We start from the raw sequence: 25,392 nt of genomic DNA, 5'->3' as shown, positions 1-25,392 counted from the left end.
TGGAACCGAGCGACCGCTACGGTCGCAGGTTCGAATCCTGCCTCGGGCATGGCTGTGTGTGATATCCCTAGGTTAGTTAGGTTTAAGTAGTTCTAAGTTCTAGGGGACTGATGACCTCAGAAGTTGAGTGCCATAGTGCTCAGAGCCATTTGAACCATCTTCTGTTGTTCTGTGGGGAGCCAAAGTCTCTGGAGTAACAGTACCTTGACAACTGCAATGACCAGCGCAGGTATTACGGTAACACTAACAACCTCCGTTTGTGATGAGGCGACAGTTTTCGGGATAGTTTTTTAAGAGCTGAAGCAAACTAAGTAGCAAAGGTGAGAGATTACATGACCTTCTTTGTCTTTAGCTCTTGTACTTTCATTTGCTCAAAGTAGACACTGCAGTCTCTGCTCCAAACAGCGTGATCCCCAGAGCAATTTACACAATTCGAATGAGATGAAAAAACGACTCCTTCTTGGACAGTGTTACAACATTTCCCATATGTGACTTCTCCCTTGCGCGCTGGAGAGGCGTGCCCAAAGCGCTGGCGTTTAAAACAGCGCAAAGGGTTGTGAATATTAGCCTCATGTTTAAGCGAATGAAAGCGGCTTTGATACGCTCTGGTAGCGATGATGCTACTGAAAGTGAGAATAAAAGAATCAGATTTCAACAGTTCCCCATATATCCTTTTCTTTATATTTTACACGTCAATCGGTCTTGATCCCCCTCATATTTCAATTCTTCTTTTGGAAAATCTACAATATCTCTACAAGACACAATAAATGAGGCTGGATTCTTGATTTCCGGTCAGAAAGGTCACACTTCATAGTTACTGACGGGAAGTCATTGAGTAACACAGAAGTAGTGTCTGGCGTTTCCCAAGGAGGTTTTATGGGCTTTCTGTTGTCCCTGATCTATATAAAGGCCTCAAGAGACAATCTGAGCACCCCTCTTACATTGTTTCCAAATGATCCTGTCGTTTACCGTCTTGTAAAGATATAAGACGATCTCAACCAATTGCAAAATGAATTAAACACGATATCTGCGTGATGCGGAAAGTAGCAATTGACTCTAAATATTGAAAAGTGTGGAGTCATCCATTTGAGTTCTTAAAAGGAATTCGCAAAATTTCGGTTACACGATGAATCACACAAATCTAAAGGCTGTGAATTCGACTACATGACAAATAACTTATAATCTGACCATTATATAGATAATGTTATTGGGAAAGCTAACCAAAGACAACGATTTATTGGCAGAATACTTAGAAGATGCAAGACATCTGGCCTTCTGCTAACAAAAGCGGCCATAGAAACGTTTCCGACGACACTACCCCAGCAGGGCTGGCTCAAGGTTACCTTTCCACCGATACAGCTCCAGTACTATCACTAAGATAACCTCTAAATAGTGGCAGAAAATGAATTAATACCCCAAAGTGATATGTGACAGTAGCGTCACAACCGTCACATCTCCTCCTCTACATTCCACTATCACTACGAGGCATTCGGGAGTGACATTACATACGTGCATTCCCGAGGTACATAAACTACTGCTATCCATATCATGCCCAACTTTCGCTGTGTTCCTCGACCGGATAATGAAAACACTGTTTTGCCTCACTGTAATTGACGACTTGCATCGGTTTTATGTTAAGTGACCTCTGAGCAGCAGCTGCACCATAGAAACCGATTGCTGTCAGCTCTGTACGAACTGTCGTATCACTGTCGTGTAAATCAGCACTCTTACGAAAGTCTTGTGCCATAGTTTACAAGGATGCTTCATTAATTACGGCTTAGGATCTGGTGATCGTCGTCAACACTCACTACTTATTCTCAGTAGTGACAAATCGTGTATCACGTCCACGCTGCTACAGACCTCTGCGACACAGAGTCCGCTCCGCGACGTACAACTGGCTGTTAATCTGGGAACTGGGTTAGACAGACAACACTGCAGGGGCTAAACTTTTAAAACGGTCTTGAAAAGTGTTGCCAGCCTCACTTTGATCGGAGAAATCATCATTCGTACACCAGTTATACATGAACGTAAATAAAAAAAGGCACGTCATGAAGCAATTGTCAGATATAAAACACACTTTATGGACATGTTGATCACATCACGGATATCAGATGATTAAATTTTGGTTCCATTGGTAAATAATGTCTAGCATCAACATAAATATATGGTGTGACTCCACAGGCATGAACATACTTCGTATTCGCTGTGGCATGCAAGCAAATAGCCTCCAACTGACACCGTTAGGAATTTCTTGCGATGCTTCAGACACATGATGTGTCAGTTCATAGAGACTGTTGGCTCAATGCTGGTATAAAAGTACGAGGGGCGTTCAGAAAGTAAGCTCCGATCGGTCGTGAAATGGAAACGACTATGAAAATCCGATAAAGCTTTACGCAGATGTGTTGGGTAGTGTCTCTAGTATAACCCCAGTTAGCATCACGTCGCTCTTCTCATTTCTGAGCTCGCAGTGAGTGCGTAAAGATGTCTAGAAAATAGTGTCTGCCGCCAAGTACGAGGGCCTGGTGAGAAATTTCGGCTGAAGCTATGCAGCTAACATTACATAACTGTCGTGCTGTTTCTTCTTCAAGACAAATCTCAGCCGCATTCTGCAGGGGCAATGAAGATGCTCCTGCATCGTTTTCAAATGGAAATGTGAGATTACCCACAATACAGTCCGCAATTGTCTCCCCCTGAGTTTCATCTCTGGTCGCATGAACCGCTGTCTTTGAAGACAACATTTTGACACAGACAACGAGGTGTAGGCCAGCGTGGAGAATTGGCGGAAAGCACTGGCGGCTGCCTTCTATGATGAGGCTATTGAAAAGTTGGTACAACGCTATGACAAAAGTCTAAGTCAGAACGGCAACTACGTAGAGAAGTACCTGAAAGGTGTAGCTAATTGTTACAAGTAAAACATTTCTGATGTTCACTGTGGTTTCAATTTGGCAATCAATCGGAGCTTACTTTCTGAACAGGCCTCGTATTTGTTTTCGGTCACATCCATCAGGTGCCCTATGGATGACAAAGGAGGGGACAGGGTAGGCCAGCCAACAATGATTACATTTCGACTGGGCTTATGGTGTGAACTGCAGTGTAGTGCCTTAGGTTACTCTATTGAAAAAATGTCATTTGGTATAGTGGTCGAGAACGGTGTGCCACAGGGTTTACCAATGTTGCTACGTGCTGACGAGCATTCAGCCTTCCTTCAGCAGCTATGAAGTAACTCCTGTTGTCATATCCATAAGTTTCCCTCACCATAATTCGAGGATTTGAAGAGGAATGGATTTCGAGAATCGCTGTTTCCTAAGGCCTTTCACCATATCGTATACGGACAAGTTGACGTCAAACTGCCAGCCACAACTGGAAGTGAACACCACAGAATTTCACCACGAATCTCAGCTGACTCTGGTACTACACCATGCAAGTCTCTTTTGCCTGTGGTATGGCGTAAGCGGTAAACGACACAATGTAACTAATGATTTCAACCCAACTTTCATTAATGTGTTATCGATGGTTCTTGGTGACACTATGCCAGTAAATTAAGCACGCATTTCAGCACGTCCTCTGGACATGCTGTGTTTTGATCATCACCTGAAATGTTACAATGTCGACAGACATAACCAACAACCGTCATACACTCACAAAATTTTTCATCAGTAGCAATGGCTGTACTGAAAATGCTGCAAAATAGCCCGTGTAAGGACCAAATTTTAACCAATGTGGGCCATAGAGATGGAAAGAGTACAGTATCAGTTTGGTAGCATTTGGAGAAGGGTTTATGGAGTATTACTTACCATTTCTATCAGTGTTGAGTGCTACCTCAATGCAATTTCACCCTGATAAATACAACCGTCCGACCACTGGGATGGAAGCCGTTCACCAGTAACGGTAAGCACATTTATCTATATCTTGAGAATACCGAAAAAGTCTCCATAAAGGATTACGTTTAGAACTAAGAATAATAAATTTCCCTGAGAGAGAAAAGCTTTGAACCAAAAATCAACATCGATTTAGAAATCACTGCTCGTGTGAAACGCTGCTAGCCCTTTATTAGCTCGATGTTCTGAGAACCATGAATGGAAGGGCAACAGGAAAATTTCGTATTCCTAGATCTCGGCAAAGCGTTTAACACATTACCACAATGCATATCATGAACGGAGGGCCAGTCATCTGAAACTGGTTAAGACGATACATCCCCGAAATGGTTATGAAACACTTTAAACATATTCGTAGACGCCGCCGAGCGCACTCGTTCCGTTGTGCCGTTAGGAGTAGGCGCGGCTGAACAATGTCCATATTTTGACTGCTAAGAAGATGTGATTGGCCCAAGCTGTCAGAGACCAGTAGCTGCACTAGTCACACATTGTCATCATTGTCAGGTGCAGTGATTGCTATACGCTCTAAGATTCAGAATCTTACACTGCATGTCAGGTAAACGGTGCCTCTCAGCATGTGTTGGGAAAAAGCCAGAATTTAGCATGAAACTTGGAGTGTTTTCCACCTTAGATGACTTGAGTAGCCAGGAAAAATATAAAATAAAAGAAAATTTAACGAAAACTAAACACAAAGAATAACAGTCAAACTGGTAATATGATTACAAAGATAAATATAGAAAATGTGTGGGTCAAAAAGTGTCCTCGATAGGAAATGCAGTTTCAGGTTTCATTCACGTGTAATAGTTTCAAGTATGTTTCAGAATTCAGAAGTGTATTTTTTTGACCCACGTATGTGAGTTGGTCACGGACTTGCAGTAACTTGCATGTGTCGATAGCGAACAATTTAAAGTATTTTCGACTTGTAGGGACTTGGAAAATATCGCATCAGCCGAACTGTTTGCATGGACATTTGTGACACTGTAAAAGATTTTCAACATGCGGACTTTGAATATTTCAGGTTAGGTGAGTCAGTTTGGATTTAAAAACTGTTCTGTAGTTAGTTCTGTGGTCTGCATTTGTAATTTCGTTAGCTCACAGTTACGGGACTACAACTTTAGACTTGGGTTATGGGACTTTCATTGATTTTCGCGAATTTTCGGAATGCTACGCAAACGCGTGATACCGTTAACTTTATTTAAACTCTCACTCATACGATTATTATTGCACGAATGTGTAGTTGTCGTAAGTGCTACATTGTTTTCTGAAATAAACTTAGTTTGCTAAGCATTTAAACGCTGCCCACATTTATTGAACTTGCGTCTGGATTTCTTTAGGGTTAATGTGACAATTGATTTGGTTGGCACCGAGACTGTGTAATAGCCAACACTTAACGAAATTCTGTCATATATTACGGAGGCCCTATAAACAGTGCTTTTCTTGCTTTACGATTTATTATTCGTCCTGATACATGTGAGGGCTCAAGAGTAATTGAATGAACAATCATTTGGGGATCAACAAGAATTGGGAAGTAGCTTCCTATCGCATATAGTCGCATAGACTGGTCTTGTTGGAGAGAAAGCATGTGGGGTAGCCGCGCGGTCTCGGGCGCTTTGTCACGGTTAGTGCGGCTTCCCCTGTCGGAGGTTCGAGTCCTCCCTCGGGCATGGGTGTATGTGCTGTCCTTAGCGTAAGTTAGTTTAAGTTAGATTAAGTAATGTGTAAGCCTAGGGACCGATGACCTCAGCAATTTGGTCCCATTGGAACTTACTACAAATTTCCAAATTTACAGAAAGCGTATGATACTCAATATTATTCTAGCCGTCACATCGCAAATGTGGGTCGGTCCGGTACAAATCACAGTGAACTGACTTGGAGAGACGTTGTAGGATTGCGTGTGTAGCCACTTCTGTGATATACAAGAAACGTAACGCTTAACGGCCAGCAGTATCAGTGACAGACTTCCGTCTGAGCGCCGACAACCAGCAAGGAATTGCTACTGCTGCCACAGTCACCAGGCTGTAAGCCGCATCATGCCATACCAAGCAATACTTTTCCAGTGCACTGCACCACTCTGGAAGAGCTGCCAACTGCAGCAGTCATCAGTAACAAGAGATTCGGTTACAACATAAAATACGTGTTTGTAGTACTGCTAACCATAACAATGAATAGCAAACTTCAGAAGTCAACTAGTGATTGTAAGTAACTGTCTAGTATGAGGGAGTTTCAGAGCCTGCAGAAGCAGGAAGAAGTAACGGAGGTGATCACGAAAGAAATGTTTAATATGTCGATGAGTGAAAACTAATACATACTTTATGGTCATTTTTATGGGAATTAAAGAAATATTAGGGATGGCTCAAAAGATGAATTAAAAAGTAAATTAGATTTTTCCGCGAGGGGTTTGCAACAATAAATTGGAAGAACCAACGGTAAATTTTGGGGATGTGGAAAAGAATTTAACTGCTGGAACTGATACAGTGCAAACTAAATTGAGGGATGAGACTAAAACAGATATGTAACTGTGTTAGACAAGGCAAGAAGAGAGTATGCAAGCTATAAACGAGATACATAGGAAGATAGTGGTTAGCTGTGATGAAACGAAAAATTCGTTGCTATGTGGAGTGGCAAGCTCAGCTGGCAATTTCAGACAGCAATTCCAAAATGCTGTGGTTACTAATTGCGAGCAGGCAATGACTCCAGCATCAGATGCCTTCAGTAGTCCTACTGAATCAGATACAATGGGCTCTACTTCAGTGGATGTCAGCGTTAATTATGTGCAGGTTACTGAGCATGACTGTAGTGTTTATAGAGGTGTGGGTTTATAAGGAAGTGCATGTCCCAGTGACGTGCTGAGTTTAACTGTGAGCGGGCAGAGGATCCCGTATTACATGGTTTTGTTGTTAGTGGTACAGTGGGTAGATTATAGCTGCAGATAATTTTTTTTTTTTGGAGAAACTGTGAGTGGTATATTGAATAGTAATGAATTTGGTTTTGTTGCACATAATAATGAAATATAACAATTTTCTTCATAATGTGAGACTACAGGCATAATATATTTCTTTAAAGTCAGTACCGCCATTAGACTGTTTTTTATTTGCAGTGCTACATTTATAAGATCATGATTTCGGCTCTAAAGTGCCATTGTCAAGTGTTTTAATGTTATATAGTGCCTAAGATGGCATACTGTCGTATTTAAAATATACTATTAGACACATTGTCTAAGGGTCAATATTTCTGGTAAAAGCCTACTGCTTTGTTTTATCATTTACCATACCATCTTGACTGAATGACAGTTGGCTAAGTCAAGATGGTATGCTCAATGATAAAAAAAATGGAAAGAATGATGAAGGGTTCTGATCAGACGTGGCCCAAGTTTTGTCTGATGTAGTGTTTGGAAAAACGTTTGTGGATAGAGCGTGGGTGCAGCCTAAGGAAATCAGGTTTTTAAATAAAGCACTGAATGGACCAGAGTATGGGGGAGAAAGATTCAAAATGAAATATGTCGGGCAGGAAGAACTGAGAAAATTTTCTCATCTTAAAAGGCCACGTGATATGGAATGAATAAAGGGGGACAGCTGGGACAGAATTTGGGAAATTAAAATTTGTTCAACCTGGGATGTTACTTTGCACATTGTATCAGGAAAGAACTGGACTAAGAGATGGAATAATTATATGCAGTATGATTTTAGAAAGCAAGTTAGGTAAGCGAATATTTTGTAGAGAGGCACATAGTTGTGGATAAGAATTTTATCTGATAAGGATAATAAGGTAATAAGAGTAATTGTTGAAGATATATTGTAGAATTGGCGTCATTAATGTACATGGAAGCCAGAACTAGAATAAGCTGTGGTGACTGAGGGATTAAATGTGTGTTGTGAGGAATGTTTGTGTGAATGGCAGCATTGGTAAATTGATTTAGGTGAAATGAAATCCAACCCTGTGGAGGTTGGAGTTATTTGTCTACAGGCAGCAAGACCCGTGTTTGAAATTATTTTTTGGTGGAAGGAGACGTACCTGGATGCATATGCTCTAGTTATTAGACTGAGTTTCTTTTTATGTAGGTAATATGACTTGTGGTTGATGTTTGTTTGTGGGTGGAGATACACATGGAGGCGTAAGGTCCATTTATAAAAGTTACTGGTGTGCAGGCACGGATCATGTTATTCATGTTCTTTATGGATGGAGGTATACATCCAGGGATATTGTCCTGTTATTGAAGTTATTTGTATGCAATCAGTATTGCTTGTGGTTAAAGTGCCTGATGATTTATGTGCATGTATTGTTTTCTATGTCAGGTGTTTTAACTATCGGTGTGGTTTCTGCCTTAGGCAAATGAGAAAACATGTCAAGCCACCTGAAGTAACATGAATTTTCCACGAGAAAATGAAATGATTTTTACTTTATTTCATTTAAAACGTTCCAATGATTATATTCTCTGTTTTTTGACGTTGTAATCTATGATTTTATTTTATTATTACATATTTTTATGAGTGAAAGAGGTTAATATCAAGTTTCATGATATAAGGGATAAATACAAAATTTAATGATGGGTGTATGTAACGTAGCAAGTTATTGCGAGATAACATTCTTTGCAGTAAGGCACACAGCCCTGTAGCACGGTGGCTTCAGGATGGCTACGTGTTTTCTTCACTCTGACTCAAAGTGCAGCTGACGCTACCAGCCGTGAGAACGATCTCAAGTAACATAGAGTCGGTACGCAAATTCAATCCCCCCTACGAATCTAAATAAACTATAGTGATTATCATCCAATATTGTTCAAACTTGGTACGAAATCTTTTGTTATTAAGGAAGGGGGCTTGTTAAAATTTCAGATTTTTATCTATTATAGTTTCGGAGATTGAGAAAATTACTTAAATATCCTAAAACCGACACTTATGTTAGAAAACTAAGTTAGGAACAATAACCAAATGTCTTTTATTATCACCTGAAGTCATAACAAAACTCACAGAATATAAAATAATTTAACTGGAATTTTCTTTTCAAAACTTTAATTACCCTACGTTACGTACTATAAAAATCATTCTAAAGTATTATTTGCTTATTTTTTATGTGAATACATGGGAATGAATGAGGGAGTGTACGTGGGAGATACGTTAAAACTTAATGGCATTTTATGTAAAACCTTATATAATTGAACCGTGGGGAAATTATGTTGCAACCATGACGTATGTCTATGTGTGCTTGCTTTTGTAAGAGAGCAGCCAGAATAAAAGTATGAAGTGGAATAAGTTTCTATATTAATTTAAAGATTCTTTTGCATTTCGTTTTATTTTATTAAACCGTATATTAAAAACCGTAATTGTAATGACGTCAATGACTATCGGATTAGCGGTTGGCTAAGACAAGTTTTGCTGCGTGAATGATCTGGAATAATAATTCTGATTGGTCATTCAGATCAATAGCCAATCAGAATTGAGCGGTTCCCGGCTGCAGATAGATAGGCAGAGAGGAGAGGTGCATCGAGAGAGTCGCTCGCTAACCTGCTTCCGATTAACACCGTGCTAGATGTCTCCGTGAAATGAGCATGTGAAATAAAGAGCTAATGAGATCTTTTCAGATAAAACGTGTCGTGACTAAAGCTGGTTAAGTTACGAACATTTGAGGAAAGTGTGATGTTTCGAAACTAATTAGTTGAAGTTTTATAAGCGTGTGATCTTTTGGTCGTAGAGACAATTCCGCGTGGCATATTCCGTATTCTGTATGGAATACTTTGGCGAGCACTTCTGACTTAGAAGACCACTCAAATAACCGAATGTTCAACTCACTAACAGTGGTGGGTCGGTGACTGTTAGACCGCAAAATTAATCGGGTCGGACTTGCAGAAATTCTGGCTGCTTTTACGTGTTAAATGTGTTTGTTAAACAGTGAACTTTGAATGATGAGTATTACCATAGTAAATACGGACTTGATAGCTATTTCTTGTGCTTCCTTACGAATAAAAAGACGTTAATAGAATTTTCAAATGCTTACTGCGATTAAACTGCATTCTCCTACCGCCCGAAATTTGTGAAAATAAACTTACAGGAACTGAGTTACTCTACTGCAACTTGAGTTACGCGGCCTCTGTGTGGTAGGTATTAGGTAGTAGTTTCATCAACACTGATTTATATTGCCTAGCGTGTTTCTACTACTGCTGAGTGAGCGGACGTCGGAATGAAGAAATATAGAGGTAGGTGAACTGTTCGATGAAAGTAACTGGGAGAGAGAGAGTAAGGAGACGAAAGAACGACCGAACGACCCCGCCCCACCGCAACTACACTGTTCAGCAGTTCAGATTTGGAAGATAGTTTGAATTAGCTATTGCATAACTGAAGAAGCAAGTTCAAAATGGATTTACAGAAAGTGCTGTCTGTAAAGGCTGACGCAGGTCATACAAAAAATTCAAAAAATGGTAAGAAATATTATTGACGACCTATTGTGTGTAAAGAATATACTAAATTTTTCAGTCTACAAAACAGTATACAATTTTAATACACAATACACAGATCAAGTACGCATTCACACTCACAACTTTATTCTCACTGATGACACTGAGAAGTGACAAAAGTCATGGGACACCTCCTAATTTCGTGGCGGATCTACTTTTGCCCGACGCAGTGAAGCAACTGGACCTGGCATAGACTCAACAAGTCGCTGGATGTCCTCTGCAGAAATACTGAACCATGCAGCCTCTATAGTCGTCCGTAATTGCAGGAATTTGTGCACGAACTGACCTATCGATTATGCCCCACAAATATCCGATGGTATGCATGTCGAGCGATCTGTGTGGCCAAATGATTCCCTAAAATTTTCCAGAATGTTCTAGAAACCAATCGCGAACAATTCTGGCTGGATGATATGGTGCATTGTCACCCATAAAAATTCCATCGTTGTTTCGGAGAATGAAGTCCATGAATGGCTGCAAATGGTTTCCAAGTAGCCAAACACAACCATTTTCAGTTAATGATCGTTTCAATTGGATCAGAGGATCCAGTCCATTCCATGTAAACACAACCTACATCAGTTTGCACAGTGGATTGTTGACAAACTGTGTCGATTGCTTCGTGGGATTTGCGTTACACTCGAACCCTACCATCAGCTCTTACCATCTGAACTCGGGACTCATCTGACCTGGCCACAGTTTCAGTGGTCTGGGTACAACCCATATGATCGTAAGCCAAGGAAATGTGGTGAAGGCGATGCCGTGCTATTACCAAAGGCACTCACGTCAGTCGTCTGCTACCATAGCCCACTAACGCCATATTCCGTCGCATTTTCCTAACGGATACGTTCGGAGTACGTCCCATAATGATTTCTGCGTTTATTTCACGCAATGTTGCTTTTCTGTTAGCACTGACAACTTTACGCAAACTCCGTTGCTCTCGGTCGTCAAGTGAAGGCCATTGGCTCCTGAATCATCGGTGGTGAGAGGCAATCCCTGAAATTTGGTATTCTCGGTACTTTGTGGATCTGGTAACGCTGAATTCCCTTACGATCTCCGTAATGGAATGTTCCATGTGTCAAACACCAACTACCATTTCGCGTCGTCCGGCCGTAATCACGTCGGAAACCTTTTCAAATGAATCAAATAAGTAAAAAGGACAGCTCCGTCGATGCACTTACCTTTTATACCTTGTGCACGGGATACTACCGCCACCTGTGTATGTACATATCGCTATCCCATGACTTCTTGTCACCTTAGTGTAGCGTAGTCCTTTACGGTGCTGGTTTCAGCCCGCCCAACCAATGGGTCTCGACCTGGGCTTCTGCAGCTTGTTGTCTATTTGTTAGCGTTTCGGCCTCTGGATCACAGGGTCCTGGGTTCGATTCCCGCCTGAGTTGGGGATTTTCTCTGTCCTGGGACTGGGTGTTTGTGCAGTCCTCATCGTTTCATCATCATTCCTGGCAGTGGCTAGATTGAACTGTTTAAACATTGGCGCTGTTGACCGCGCAGTTGAGCGCCGCACTAACCAAACATCATCATCATCATCGATCTGGTCTGTACGGGTCACCGGCTGATCCGCCTAGAGCTGAGCAGAGCTGACAGATACCGAGTTGCTGGGGCCCGGCGACGACGCCCCGCCTCTTGTGCTTCCCCAGCACGCCTGACAGCGCACTGTGATTACTCGCCCCTCTAACCAGTTCCTTATCTCTGATTGTCTATGCAACATGGAGTTTTCAAAAACTAGCTGTTCGATGTTACCAGCACCACTGGGTGTTTCTTATCAAGGAAGCAGTGAATAAAAAGTGATTTGGAAAAGAATTTGTTCTTCATTCAAAAGAAATATTTCTGGGCTGTACTTTGTGCACAATCGAACGAATAAGTTGGTTTTGTGCAGTACAATCATGAGATTTTTTTGTATTGCTTCAAGAAAGTGTTATCTCCCTCAATGTTAATCAGGCAGAAATGCGTAAAAGTTAGAAATTTTTGAGACTTAGACATACCATTAGTATCTTCAACATCAAAACATACTATTATTAGTAGTTGCTCTCGAATCTGCGGCCAGGGCCTGCATTCTTATGATGTCGTTAAAGGTTAAGGGTTCAGGAGCATATATCAGGACGTTTTAGATATAGATGCACAGTGTGCATAATCAATCCACGTGAGTATTAACGACATCCTTCCTCATTTGTCAACGATTTTGGGGGAACTGAAAATAATCAGAGCAGATGTTAAACAGGAAACGAAAACTTGCTTATAAACCATTGTGTATGCTTCTGAAGAGGACTTGTGGTGTGATAAATGTACTAAAATTGAATACGTTACCATTGTTTCACTATATGACTCCAGAAATACAGATGAAATCCTAAGTTTTATGAGTATTTAATTTCCTATTGATAATGCTAAATCTAGTCTCAATAAGAGGAGAGAAATTTTGTATGAATTGGAAAGTTGCGGTATTTCTGCCACATATTTGGAAGGGGGAGCGTTTATAACAGACCAGGTGGCCAAAATCGAGTCGTCACTTTAGCCTCTTAAGTGGCTCCCCTGCATGGCACATGGCACTGCAAACATTTTATGACACCTGTTAGATGAAGAGCAGTTTCTCAAAGACTGGGTGTCACAAACATTTAACGGCAACTTCAAGGAATGTCATAAATTATCTAAAAATGGCTTAAATAAGCTAGTTACCAAAAGAGTGAAGTGCATGATAGATGTCCGAAGGAATACCTTTGTCGATTTGATGTTCTGTGGCAAATGCAATTGACGAGATCACTGTCAGAATAAGGAACGAAATAAAATGGATCAAAGAGAAGAGTGGAACAGGGAGCTTGCTACAACCTTTATTCTCTTCCTCTCGAAGCTTATAGACGTCACTTACGAAGTAAGTTCAAGCAAAGAAGCACCCGATACTCCTGTTTCTATTGGTAAGGTACTAAGATAAGTTTGATCTGTCCTGTGTTCTAGAAACAACATAACGTCACTGGAACTAGAGCTGCCGGAATGTATTGCATCTACTTCCTTGTTAATAATCATTTGTTACTGCTAATAAAGACTGCTTTTAGGGTCTAATATTGTATTATAGATACAGACCATAGCACTGGATCGGAGGACAGAATCTTTCCCGAGAGAGAAGATTGGGATTCGCGAAGAATGTCTTGTCGCAGCACTTTTGAGCCCCAGCATTCTAAATCTCATAAATATGAGTCCGGAAGTGAGACAGGAAGTGCATAGTACTGTGATCAAACTGCCTGTCGCATTAAAGGATGATAGTTCTCAGCTGTGCTGCCAGTGTGACATACTAGCATTTATTGAAGAAAAATATGTGCCTTTCTGTGTCCTTTGCCCTTTTTTCCATATTTCCTTGAATTGAAAACTCGTTTTTCTCTATAATTGTTTTTCTCTATTTCCATCCTCCACCTCTCCCCCGCCCCCCCACCCCTCTGTTCACTATCTCTACTTTCATTTATGTTTTGAATCAATGTATCATTTATACACTGGTTTCCGCAAAACAAAATGTGTGACATTTGTATATTATACATATGCTTTCAGTTTCAGTGATGTAAGTGGTTTGTCCACCACGGAACCAAAGAAAACCCGATCTGGCAATTGCGTAGATGACTTAGGGGATTCTTGCAAGAGGAGCAGAATTATAGAAATTAAACATTTACGTTACTTAGAACAGGCTTTTCTGAAAGTAAGGATGCAGATCTTTCACACTAGCCTGATCTATGATTACAATTTCCGCAACATCTGCATCTTCAGACAGGAATTGTAGCCGAGCAGGGTTTATAATCAATGAGAAAAGATCAGGCCAAAAACGCTGAAGACCTGCTGCGTCAGTATAACTCATATTTGGTACGGCTCATACTGAAGAAACGGCGTAATTTTCAGGAGTGCTTTTTGCAAATGGGGAATTCTTGTTTCCCCACAAAAATTATGGTGTCAGACGTTGTCTTTTGTTTTTAGGAATGATTCTAAAAGCCAGGTGGCTCCCCTAAGCCATCACTGATAATTATTTTATAGTGCAACTCATTACTGTACACCAATAGGTTTGTCACCATATAACATTCAATTATTCAAATTCAGTAACCCTGCAATTCAAAATTTAGTTATTATGGTAATTTTTAAGAACATTTCTCGTGGAGAAATATGTAACTTAATAAAGTAGAAGAGATAGAGATTTACACTCACTACAAAAATGAATCCTTGTCCTTACTCAATGAGCAATCAGACTTCAGAGAAACTATATCTATGATCGTTTTGAAGAGCTACTTTATAACTTTCCTGCACTTCTGTTTCTCTTTTATTCTTAATTTTATTTTTATGGGATGTTTTCATGATTGTGTAAAACTTTGTGCACGTTATTCTCAGCTGTTGGCTGCTTATGTTTTTACTTTTTATGCATGACTGTCTTAATAGACTAGTTCACTTTACGACAACCATTGTGCAGTGCCGCCTTCAATGTAATAAGATGCTTTTTATCTAGGTTAACTACTGAACGCTATTTTACCTTTGTTTTTATTCCACTTTTATTTCTCCAGATAACTTCAGGCTTATTGCTATTTTATGGACTTTTGTGACTGTAAATAACGACATCGGCAGTACGTTTTAACCTTTGACTGCTTACACGTTTGTTTTGCATTTATGACCACTTAGACTGGTCGATAATATATTATATCGTACAGCGTAATCTATATTTCTGAACATCTGACACAGTGCAGACCTGTTTTACGGAATTTCGTGGAATATTTATGCCTGCAAACAACTAAGTTCAAAGTTACTGTTAACCTCATTTTCTTATGCTCCTTGTTTTATATCTTTGACTCCCTCCATGGGTCCATGAGATTTGGTCCCGTCGTTCTTTCCATTTACGTTTTTTATGATTTAGGTATAATAAACCCTATTTTACATTTGGAAGCTCTGATACCTGTTAAGACAGATGTACATTAGTATTTTTTAACAAATAGTCGCTGTCGTAGCTCTGATATCGTCTTCTGTTGAAACGTGCACATCTACACCTCCACGCTGCTTAGATAGTAAATAAGGCGTCACTAAAGCAGTATTTTCACAGGCACTACAATCTAGGAGCAATATGCAATACCTGGCATGCATTTCTTCATGTCGGCCTGCATGCCAATATGTATTTATCATCCAGCCACTGTCGCAGCTCTGATATTCTCATCTGCTGCATGGTGCATATCGATATGACTAAGCCGTCTCCATGGGAACCATTAGCGTCACTTAACCACCATCTAGGCTGCCATACAAGCTACGATTTTGCGGTAAATCCCCACAGATGGCTATCGGTTTTCTCACAACCGATTCTGATTGGTTATCTCTTTACATACATATTTTTGTTACATACTGGCGAAATGCCGTTTACAGCGGTTACTTTATAGGCACCTGTTTCTTCATTTGCTATTTGCTTACGTGTAACCATTCTGTATATACCTTACTGTAATAATTGTTTCAAGTCCTGTATGCCTGACTGCCTATCGCTGACTTAGTTAGATATGAAGTGGGCGGAACATCGCATATTTAAGCAACAACTGCATTGATCTCTTTAGCAGTTGGCGTACGTGAAGTTGTAACTCCAGTTTCATTCACTGCCACCTCCTTCCAGTACGAATATGATTTCTTCTTTTAATATTTATTATGCATGGTGTATTTTACATGTTACTACTATTTTCAGAAATCCCTGTAAATCCATTCTATATTTATACTTTAATATAAAGTCTGAAGATGGTAAAAAAACTGACCGAATCCGGTTACCACAAAATAAATATTTTTTATGGTAGGTACTGTTAGTGTTCATTTAAATTTAGTTATTACAATTATCTCAATGTCTTCATGTAAACCACAACCTTCATTTCAAGAGAAAAAAATCCGATTCTCTAAACGTCCAACTAAAGTTCTATATTCTCTGTTCTTGTTACATTACGCAATACCAGTACTGGATCTTCATCGGCCATCGTCCATTAAACTGGCTAAGGTCTTACATTATAGCATGTTATGCGTCGATTTTACGGATAACAACCTTGAAATAAGAGGTTTGTCTACACCAGGGCTTCCCAACCTTTCCAGCTGGCGGACCCCTTCTTCAATAGAAAATCCATGGCGGACCGCAAGTCAGTCAAGAGTACAGTAACTTTAAATTTCAGAGCGAAACCCATGGGAACTGAAAGCTTCTTAATGCAAGTGCCATGTTCCGAATGACGCCCCCCCCCCCCCCCCTCTCCCGAAATATCAGTAGTCTTTGGTTTAGAGATGAATGAAAACAACTTGAAATTAACGATCCAATTATGAGATTTTCTGCAATGGTATGAGCTTTGCTTGTTTTTGCCACTCGATAACTAACCAAGAAAGAAGATTTTAATGAATTTTCATTAATTGTGTTTGCAAGAGTTTTCATGCAATGCTGAGAAGCAGCTAGTTTAGCACTCTTCCTTTTAAATAAATCGATGTCTTTAGCCCCGAAGCCCGGGTGAGTACCTTCAAAATGACGGTGCAATTTAATTGGAACCATTGAACTGTTCGGAAGGACAGGCGCACAAATTACACACTGAGCTTTACCCTCCTTTGTCTCCTTAAAGCCCATTTCTAAATAGGTTTCGTCGTACTTACGCTTCTTGGTTATCCCACTTCCACAGGATATTGCAACCAATGGAGTACTAGCAGCGTTTTCACATAATAACTCAGGTTGTGGAGCTTCTTGTGATTGTTCTTCCTTTGGTCGTCCTCCCTCCTCATTAATTTCAACTGGAAATTTTCTTTGTTGTGAAGGCGATGGAAAAACTGTACCCTTCTTCAATGATCCTGACTTCAGCCACCGATCCATGTTATAAGTAATAAACTGGTCAAAAATCGACTTACGAGAAAGGTAGTGCACTGACAAAGCAAGTTCAACATTTAATGACGCCTGGGGCCGCATACGTGCGAGCGAGCGCTGTGATTGGTCGACAAAGCTCGCCCCGCGCGTGTGTAAAAGGTTTCAGTGTATCTAGTGCCGTGAACCGGCGCACAAACGACTCCCGTATTCTTGCGAAACAGTAGATCACAGAAGCCGCATTCTTCGGCACTAAACTGTGTATGCGTTCTCACTTCGGAACCGCAGAGGCTGCTTGGGAATGCGACCTGAAGTAAAAGTACACATGTTTTTCACACGAAAAGAAAATAGTGATAAATTTGATTTTCACACTTTTATTCAATAATTTTACTCATTATTTTACACACTTTCGTGAAAGGTGGCCGCGGACCCCCTAAAAAGAAACGGCGGACCCCTAAGGGGTCCGCGGACCACACGTTGGGAAGCCCTGGTCTACACCACTCACCGACACTAAAAAATGTTTGCTTTAGTGACAGATTTTATTTTGTTACAGTTTCTTACAGCATCAGTATATTTTATACGTCTGTGTGTGACACTAATAAAACTGAAGAATATTTTTAGTTTGGAAATTTTCTATTTATTACGCCTCTTTATTTTCTAACAGTGAAAATCAAACAAATCGCACCACGGCAAGAAGAGTGACACAATTCCAAAAAACAGTACTTGAAAATCGACTACGTGAACAGGACGCCATGTCCATATTACCGTTGTATAGAATATAATTGAATTTAGGGCCAAAATACTTACTTGAAATCAAAAGGAAACTTACAATATTTCACTATAAGTTGTATAGATTTCCTTAAGCCGATTTTTCTCAGGTTAGGAATGAATCGCTAATAATCACAGCTGTAATCATCAACTGAGTCATTGTAGGCATTATGTGAATGAGTAATTTTCTCCCCGTAAGTCTAGATACGTTTCAAGGAGAGGCGAGACGACCCGCCGCACGGGCTGGATTGGGAACTGCGAGGAACAGAGCGCTTGGCGCATCGACCAGCGGACTGATGCAGTAAGGTGGCCGCTGTAACAGCTCACTAGGCCAGGTCTCGGGACACGGACCGGGTGGGCGGAAACAAGCACGGTGCATCACTCTTATTCAGTTGTTGTTGTGGTCTTCAGTCCAGAGACTGGTTTGATGCAGCTCTCCATGCTACTCTCTCCTCTGTAAGCTTCTTAACCTCCCAGTACTTACTGCAACCTACATCGTTCTGAATCTGTTTAGTGTGTTCATCTCTTGGACTCCCTCTACGATTTTTACCCTCCGTGCTGCCCTCCAATACTGAACTGGTGTTTCCTTGACGCCTCAGATTACGTCCTACCAACCGATCCCTTCTTCTAGTCAAGTTGTGCCACAAATTTCTCTTCTCCCCAATTCTATACAATACCACCTCATTAGTTATTTGATCTACCATTCTAATCTTCAGCATTCTTCTGTAGCACCACATTTTGAAACCTACTATTCTCACTATTTATTGTCGACGTTTCACTTCCATACATGGCTACACTCCATACAAATACTTTCAGAAAAGACTTCCTGACATCTAAATGTATACTCGATGTTAACTAATTTCTCTTCTTCAGAAACACTTTCATTGCCATTGTCAGTCTACATTTTATATCCTCTCTACTTCGACCATGGTCAGTTATTTTGCTCCCCAAATAGCAAAACTCATTTACTACTTTAAGCGTCTCATTTCCTAAGCTAACGCTCTCAGCATCACCCGATTTAATTCGACTTCATTCCATTATCCTCGTTTTGCTTTTGTTGATGTTATATCCTCATTTCAAGACACTGTCCATTCGGTTCAGCTGCTCTTTCAGGTCCTTTGCTGTCTCTGACAAAATTACAATGTCATCAGCAAACCTCAAAGTTTTTATTTCTTCTCCATTGATTTTAATTACTACTCCTAATTTTTCTTTTGTTTCCTGCTTGTCAATATACAGATTGAACAATATCGGGGATAGGCTACAGCCGTGTCTCACTCCCTTCCCAGTCACTGCATCCCTTTCATGCCCCTCGACTCTTATAACTGCCACCAGGTTTCTGTACAAATTGTAGATAGCCTTTCGCTCCCTGTATTTTACCCCTGCCACCTTCAGAATTTGAAAGAAAGTGTTCCAGTCAACATTGCCAAAATCTTTCTCTAAGTCTACAAATTCTAGAAACATAAGTTTGCCTTTCCTTAATCTATTTTCTAAGATAAGTCGTAGGGTCAGTATTGCATCACGTCTTCCAACATTTCTACGGAATCGAAACTGATCTTCCCCGACGTCGGGTTCTACCAGTTTTTCCATTCGTCTGTAAAGAATTTGTGTTAGTATTTTGCAGCCGTGGCTTATTAAACTGATAGTTCGGTTATTTTCACATCTGTAAACCCCTGCTTTCTTTAGGATCGGAATTATTATATTCTTCTTGAAGTCTGGGGGTATTTTGCCTGTCTCATACATCTTGCTCACCAGATGGTAGAGTTTTGTCAGGGCTGGTTCTCCCAAGTCTGTCAGTAGTTCTAATGTGATGTTGTCTACTCCCGGGGCCTTGTTTCGACTTAGGTCTTTCTGTGCTGTGTCAAACCCTTCACGCAGTAGCATATCTCCCATTTCAGCTTTACCTACGTCTTCTTCCATTTCCATAATATTGTCCTCAAGAACATCGCCCGTGTATAGACTCTCTATATACTCCTTCCACCTTTCTGCTTTCCCTTCTTTGCTTAGAACTGTGTTTCCATCTGAGCGCTTGATATTCATGCAAGTGGTTCTCTTTTCTCCAAAGGTCTCTTTAATTTTATTGTAGGCAGTACCTATTTTACACCTACTGATATACGCCTCTACATCCTTACATTTGCCCTCTAGCTATTCCTGCTTAGCCATTTTGCACTTCATGTCCATCTTATTTATGAGACGTTTGTCTTCCTTTTTGCCTGCTTCATTTACTGCATTTTTGTATTTTCTCCTTCTCTCCTCTAATTCAGATTGTTAATGAAATGAGGAATAACGTAAGTCTTAGATACTAAATAGTGAGTACAGGAGACCAATGGATACAAACGTTTCCTACAATACTGACTAATTGCATGCATTTGTTGCTATGTCTGCCAATGTCCGAACCTAGGACTAGTCAAAGAAATCGTGTTTTCACCATTTCTCAAAATTGGAAGTAGAATGGTGGCTTGAAGTAAGTTAATTTATAGGTGTGATCGCTGTAGCCTATGCTTTTATTATGTGTTACGTGCACATTGTGGAAACTTGTGAGGCCTGCTACAAATGTGTTTGGCTGTTATTTCTTTAGTACCCTGCGTAGTACTCAAGATTGGCCTGTATAGTGTCTTACATCACAGCCTGAACGTTTCTGCACAATGTAGAAGTTTTTCACAATGCTCTAGAACCCTTCATTGATTAGATGACTGTATGAAGCTAATGCACTTTGTACTGGGTGGTTACAATTATAGTGGAGCTACTCACGGAGGCCCAGTGTGGACTGCAGTTGTTTATGGGAGCGGAACTTGTTGGATATTCTAATGCGTTAAGGCTGAAGCGATTTACGCTGAAAAAAAGTTCCAATATTGCCCTCCATGAGAAACTCTGGTGCTGCACAGCATCTCGTCGACGTGCTCATTATGACCAACTTGTGTAAGCGGTGGTTAAAATAAATACCAACATTTTGCTTTCCTCACTTGTTTGACCTTTTCTGCCCACGTCCCGTTCCTAATCAAGTACATATAGAAAAATATCTATACATTTATCTTGCATTCACAGCAACAGATAGGCACGTGGTGGCTAAAACTGGAATTTATTGTTTCCTGTGTAAATCGGTTTAGCATTAACGCATTACAATATCTACCAGGTTTTGCTGACATACAATAATTACAGCCTACGCTGCAAAATTGTGAGCAGTTGCACTCGAGCTATAACCCACCGGTACTTTTTAGACTAATTTCGATAAAATGAAAACAGTCATTGGTTTCAGTTCCCTCCCTCCTCCTTACCTCTCTCGCGCTTTCTTCTTAACTACTTCTAAGGTCCTGTTCTGTTCTGAGTAAAATTTTGTATCCCGATATATACAGGCTGTCCATAAATAAAGTTCCAATTTCAAAACGATGTAGAAAGAGAGCCGCTACTCAGAATGACATCAAATTTGAAAAGCATGTTTTTGATATAGAGGAAACATCAAGAAAAGAAATGAAAATTTTACCAACAGATGGCGCTGTAGCGTCTTATCGCATTTGGGTCGCCTATAAATGACAGATGACTTGCAATACGACGACTGTGGTTTGAGTTACACATTACACCATCCTTACTGGTCGATGAGCAAGACTGCACAAGTTCGGCAATCAACAGTCGTGGCATTGTTAGATAGGTAAGCCCATCCACCACGGAAACGGCGTACAACATCTGATGGCTAAAGTCGGCTTTAATGGTTCCCAGGCCAAAAACCATATAAAAAGCAAACTGACATCCGTTTCTACTTGTCGTGATACTGGCGCAAGCATGTGCAATATGCTCTCCACCAGTCTCTTCCACACGTAGAAACCGAGAAATAGCATGTTCCCCAACAGATCTGAGTGTCTCGGGGGTCACGTTCAGACAGTGTTCCGCAATGCGTGCCTTCAGTTCACTAACGTTCGTAACTGGAGCACTGAATACAACGTCTTTCAGATGACCCTGCTGCCACATGTCACACGCATTAAGATCAAGTCTTCTGAACTGGCTGATACTTCTAGCATTTCCGAAATGCCTCATCAGCAACCACTTCACTGGCTGCGCAATGTGCAGCAGAGTGCCATATTGCATAAAAATGGTCCTACAGATCCATTTACGCTGTTGAAGGGTTGGAATGATGTTGGTGCGCAAAACACTTTTACAACGTTTATCTGTGACGGTACAGGTAGCAGGATCCGCAGGACTCTTCTCCTCTAAAAATTTCGGCACTATGATAAACTATGCCGTCCAACTGCAGCACAGAGCTACCTCTACAGAATGAAGCGGTACCGGTTGATGTGTGTGCGGATTTTCCGTTGCCCATATTCAGCAGTTAGTGTCATGACATGTCCTTGGAAATGGAAATGGGCTTCGTCTGTCCACGGAACATTCCATTCCCATTCATTGTCCAGTTTCATGCGAGCAAGAAATTCTAGACCGGAGGTTTGTCTTGCTTGAAGGTTTGTAGAATGCAGCCCCTGAACATGAGTGACTTTGAATGGATAGCAATACTGGATGTTTCGTAGCATTTTATGCTCCGTGCTTTGAGGCATGTACAGTGCTCTGGCAATACCAGGTGCACTGCATGTTTGCATACAACCGCTCGAACCCACCTGTAATACTGAGGCCACCTCTTCGACAGCGGTCGGATCAACTGCTTTTCTCCCTCTGCACAAGAATCTGTCTTATCAAATTTTGTAGTATTTTCTCTAGACTCTCAGCAAACATAGTACCAATGATTTTATTCATACCCTTGAGTGTCCGGAACTTCTGCAGGGCTTCTGGCGCACAGATACCGATCTTGTAAAAGAGCTTCACCAGCAACGCACTATCTGTCATGGAGACAATCATGTTGGGCGTCTGTTAGCGTGCATATCCTGATGCCTACAGCGCCATCTATTGGTCAAGTTTTCGTAAATTTTTTAAATTCATAACGTTTCCCTCTACAGCGTTTTGAAACTGGAGGTTTAATTATGAATACCCTGTATGAGTCTGTGTATGTTGTACATCTACTCGTAAACCACAGGACCGATTTCAACCAAACATGGTACCCATATCACATACTATCTGGAAATCACCATTGCCGGCCTCTGTGGCCGTGCGGTTCTAGGTGTTTCAGTCCGGAGCTGCGCTGCTCCTACGGTCGCAGGTTCGAATCCTGCCTCGGCCATGGACGTGTGTGTGATGTCCTTAAATTAGTTAGGTTTAAGTAGTTCAAAGTCTTAGGGGACTGATGACCTCAGATGATAAGTCCCATAGTGCTTACAGCCATTTGATCCATTTGAAATCACCTCTGTGGGTGCGAAAAAGCAGTGTAGCCAACGACACACGAATACCCATACTTTAGTCATCCAGTATAATGAACACTTTGTAGCTTGCATCAAACGTAACACAGATCTCAAACCCTTGCGGAGCTTTTCCTCACTAACAACCCCCGCAAAATGATGAAAGGAAATAAACTTATCGGTTAGTACATTTTCGCTGTTTACGCAGTAAAACTACCGCATTGATCATGACGCTTTAATTTATTACTTCTTTCATACTAACTGTATTTGCGACAGATTTTGCAAGGAGCAGCCACATATGTCGCTGATCATACTTAGATAAATATATCATTGTGTGACGATGTCACAAACCAAGAAATGTGTGAAAAACTGCCGCTTCGCGCATGACGGTTTAATTTATCACTTGTTTAATACTACCTCTATTCACGACATATTTCTCAGATACTAGCCACATACATCACTGGATATAACTGCAAAGTTATGTTATTCTAGAGCACATAGTTCAGGAAATGCGCCGTTATAAACACTGAGCTGCATGAAAATGAAACTACAGGACGAGATTCGCTAAAGATACTGGTGTAATATGGGTACAAGCATTTGTGAAGTATGTTAATTACAGGTGAAATATATTTGGCATGTGCCTACTGTGCCTACTTGGACAGGACCATGCGTAAGAAGCTCACCTAAAAACCGTGGAAAGAATTCAATCAACTTTGGTACACATACCGGTTACAATCTAGAAAGAAAGTCTGTGACGATAAGGACTACTTGACCTTCACGAGGGGGAGCATGATAACGTGGAGAGAGAGTTGGGGAGTAGGAGATGGAGAGACAGCGAAGGGGAAGGAGACAGTGGGCACGATAGGGAGGAGGAGGACATGGACAGGGTGATGGAGAAGAGAAATGACAGAGAGAGGGCTGAAGAGGAGATGAACATAGAAAGGAAAGAGAAGGAGATGGACAGAGACAAGGGGAGGAGAGATAGGAAGAGAGAGGGAAGAGCAGGAGATGAACAAACAGAGGGAGAGAAGGAGGAGCACATGGACAGGGAGAGCGGAAATGAGAAGATGGAGATGAAGAGAGAAAGGAAAAAGGAGGGGATGGACAGAGATAAGAGGAGGAAGAGATAGGAAGAGAGAGGGGAAAGGAGGAGATGAACAAACAGAGGGGGAGGAGAAGATGAACAGTGAGAAGGGGAGGAAGAGAAGGACAGGGAGAGGGGAAATGAGGAGATGGATATAAACAGAGAATGGAAAGAGGAGGAAATGCACACAGATAGGGGTAGAAAGAGGTAGGAAGACAGAGGGGAGAGGAGGAGATGAAAAAACAGAGGGTGGAGGAGGATGTGAACAGTGAGAGGGAGAGAAAGGGATAAAGAGATGAACAGGCAGAGGGGAATGAGGAGACGTACGGAGAGAGTGGGGGAGAAGGAGATGGAAACCATAGGGGAGAGGAGGAGGTGCAAGAGAGGGACAGAGGAGAAAGGAGGAGATGGACAGAGGAGAAAGGAGGAGATGTTCGAAGTGGGGGAGGGGCAGATGGGCCGATGGATGGAGGGGGAGGTGAGCAGGTGAACATACAGTGGGGATCAAGTAGATTGACATAGAGGGGGTAGGATTAGATGGACATTGATGGTGGGGGCGGTGTAGGTGGACGGAGAAAATTGGTATAGGAGATGGGCTGAGGAGAGGACGAGGAGATGTACAGATAGAGGGGATGTACAATGGAACACTGGAATAAATACATTCCCAGGCAACTATATATATTAGAAAAGTACGTAGACTACATGTTCATTACGATATTTTGTAAAAAGCTGAAATAAATCAGTTCGAAACTTTTTGGGATTTATGTGAATACGTTATTCCTTGTCATATCTCGAACGCAAACTGAAGAACAGCCTTGTGCGGCGCGTCTGTTGATGTGAATATTCTAACGCTTACAGCATCATCTACTGGCCTTATCCATTTTTTGTTATTTCATTACATTTATCCTTGTATCAATTGCTGTTCAAATTTTTTATTATATACATACATCCATTTTTAAAATTTGTATGGATATATACTAACATAAAGAGGAAACATTGTTAGCAAAATATCACGAGAAATTCGTGAACTATTTGCTTCAAATTTTTACACGATATTGTAATAAATATTCAGACGGACATAAGCTGTATATTTTCTTTAAAGACAGTGAACCCTCTTTCTGTTAAAA

Source organism: Schistocerca piceifrons, chromosome X (assembly GCF_021461385.2).
Source record: "Schistocerca piceifrons isolate TAMUIC-IGC-003096 chromosome X, iqSchPice1.1, whole genome shotgun sequence".
Classification (NCBI taxonomy): Eukaryota; Metazoa; Arthropoda; class Insecta; order Orthoptera; family Acrididae; genus Schistocerca; species Schistocerca piceifrons.
This window is presented reverse-complemented; position numbering follows the sequence as displayed.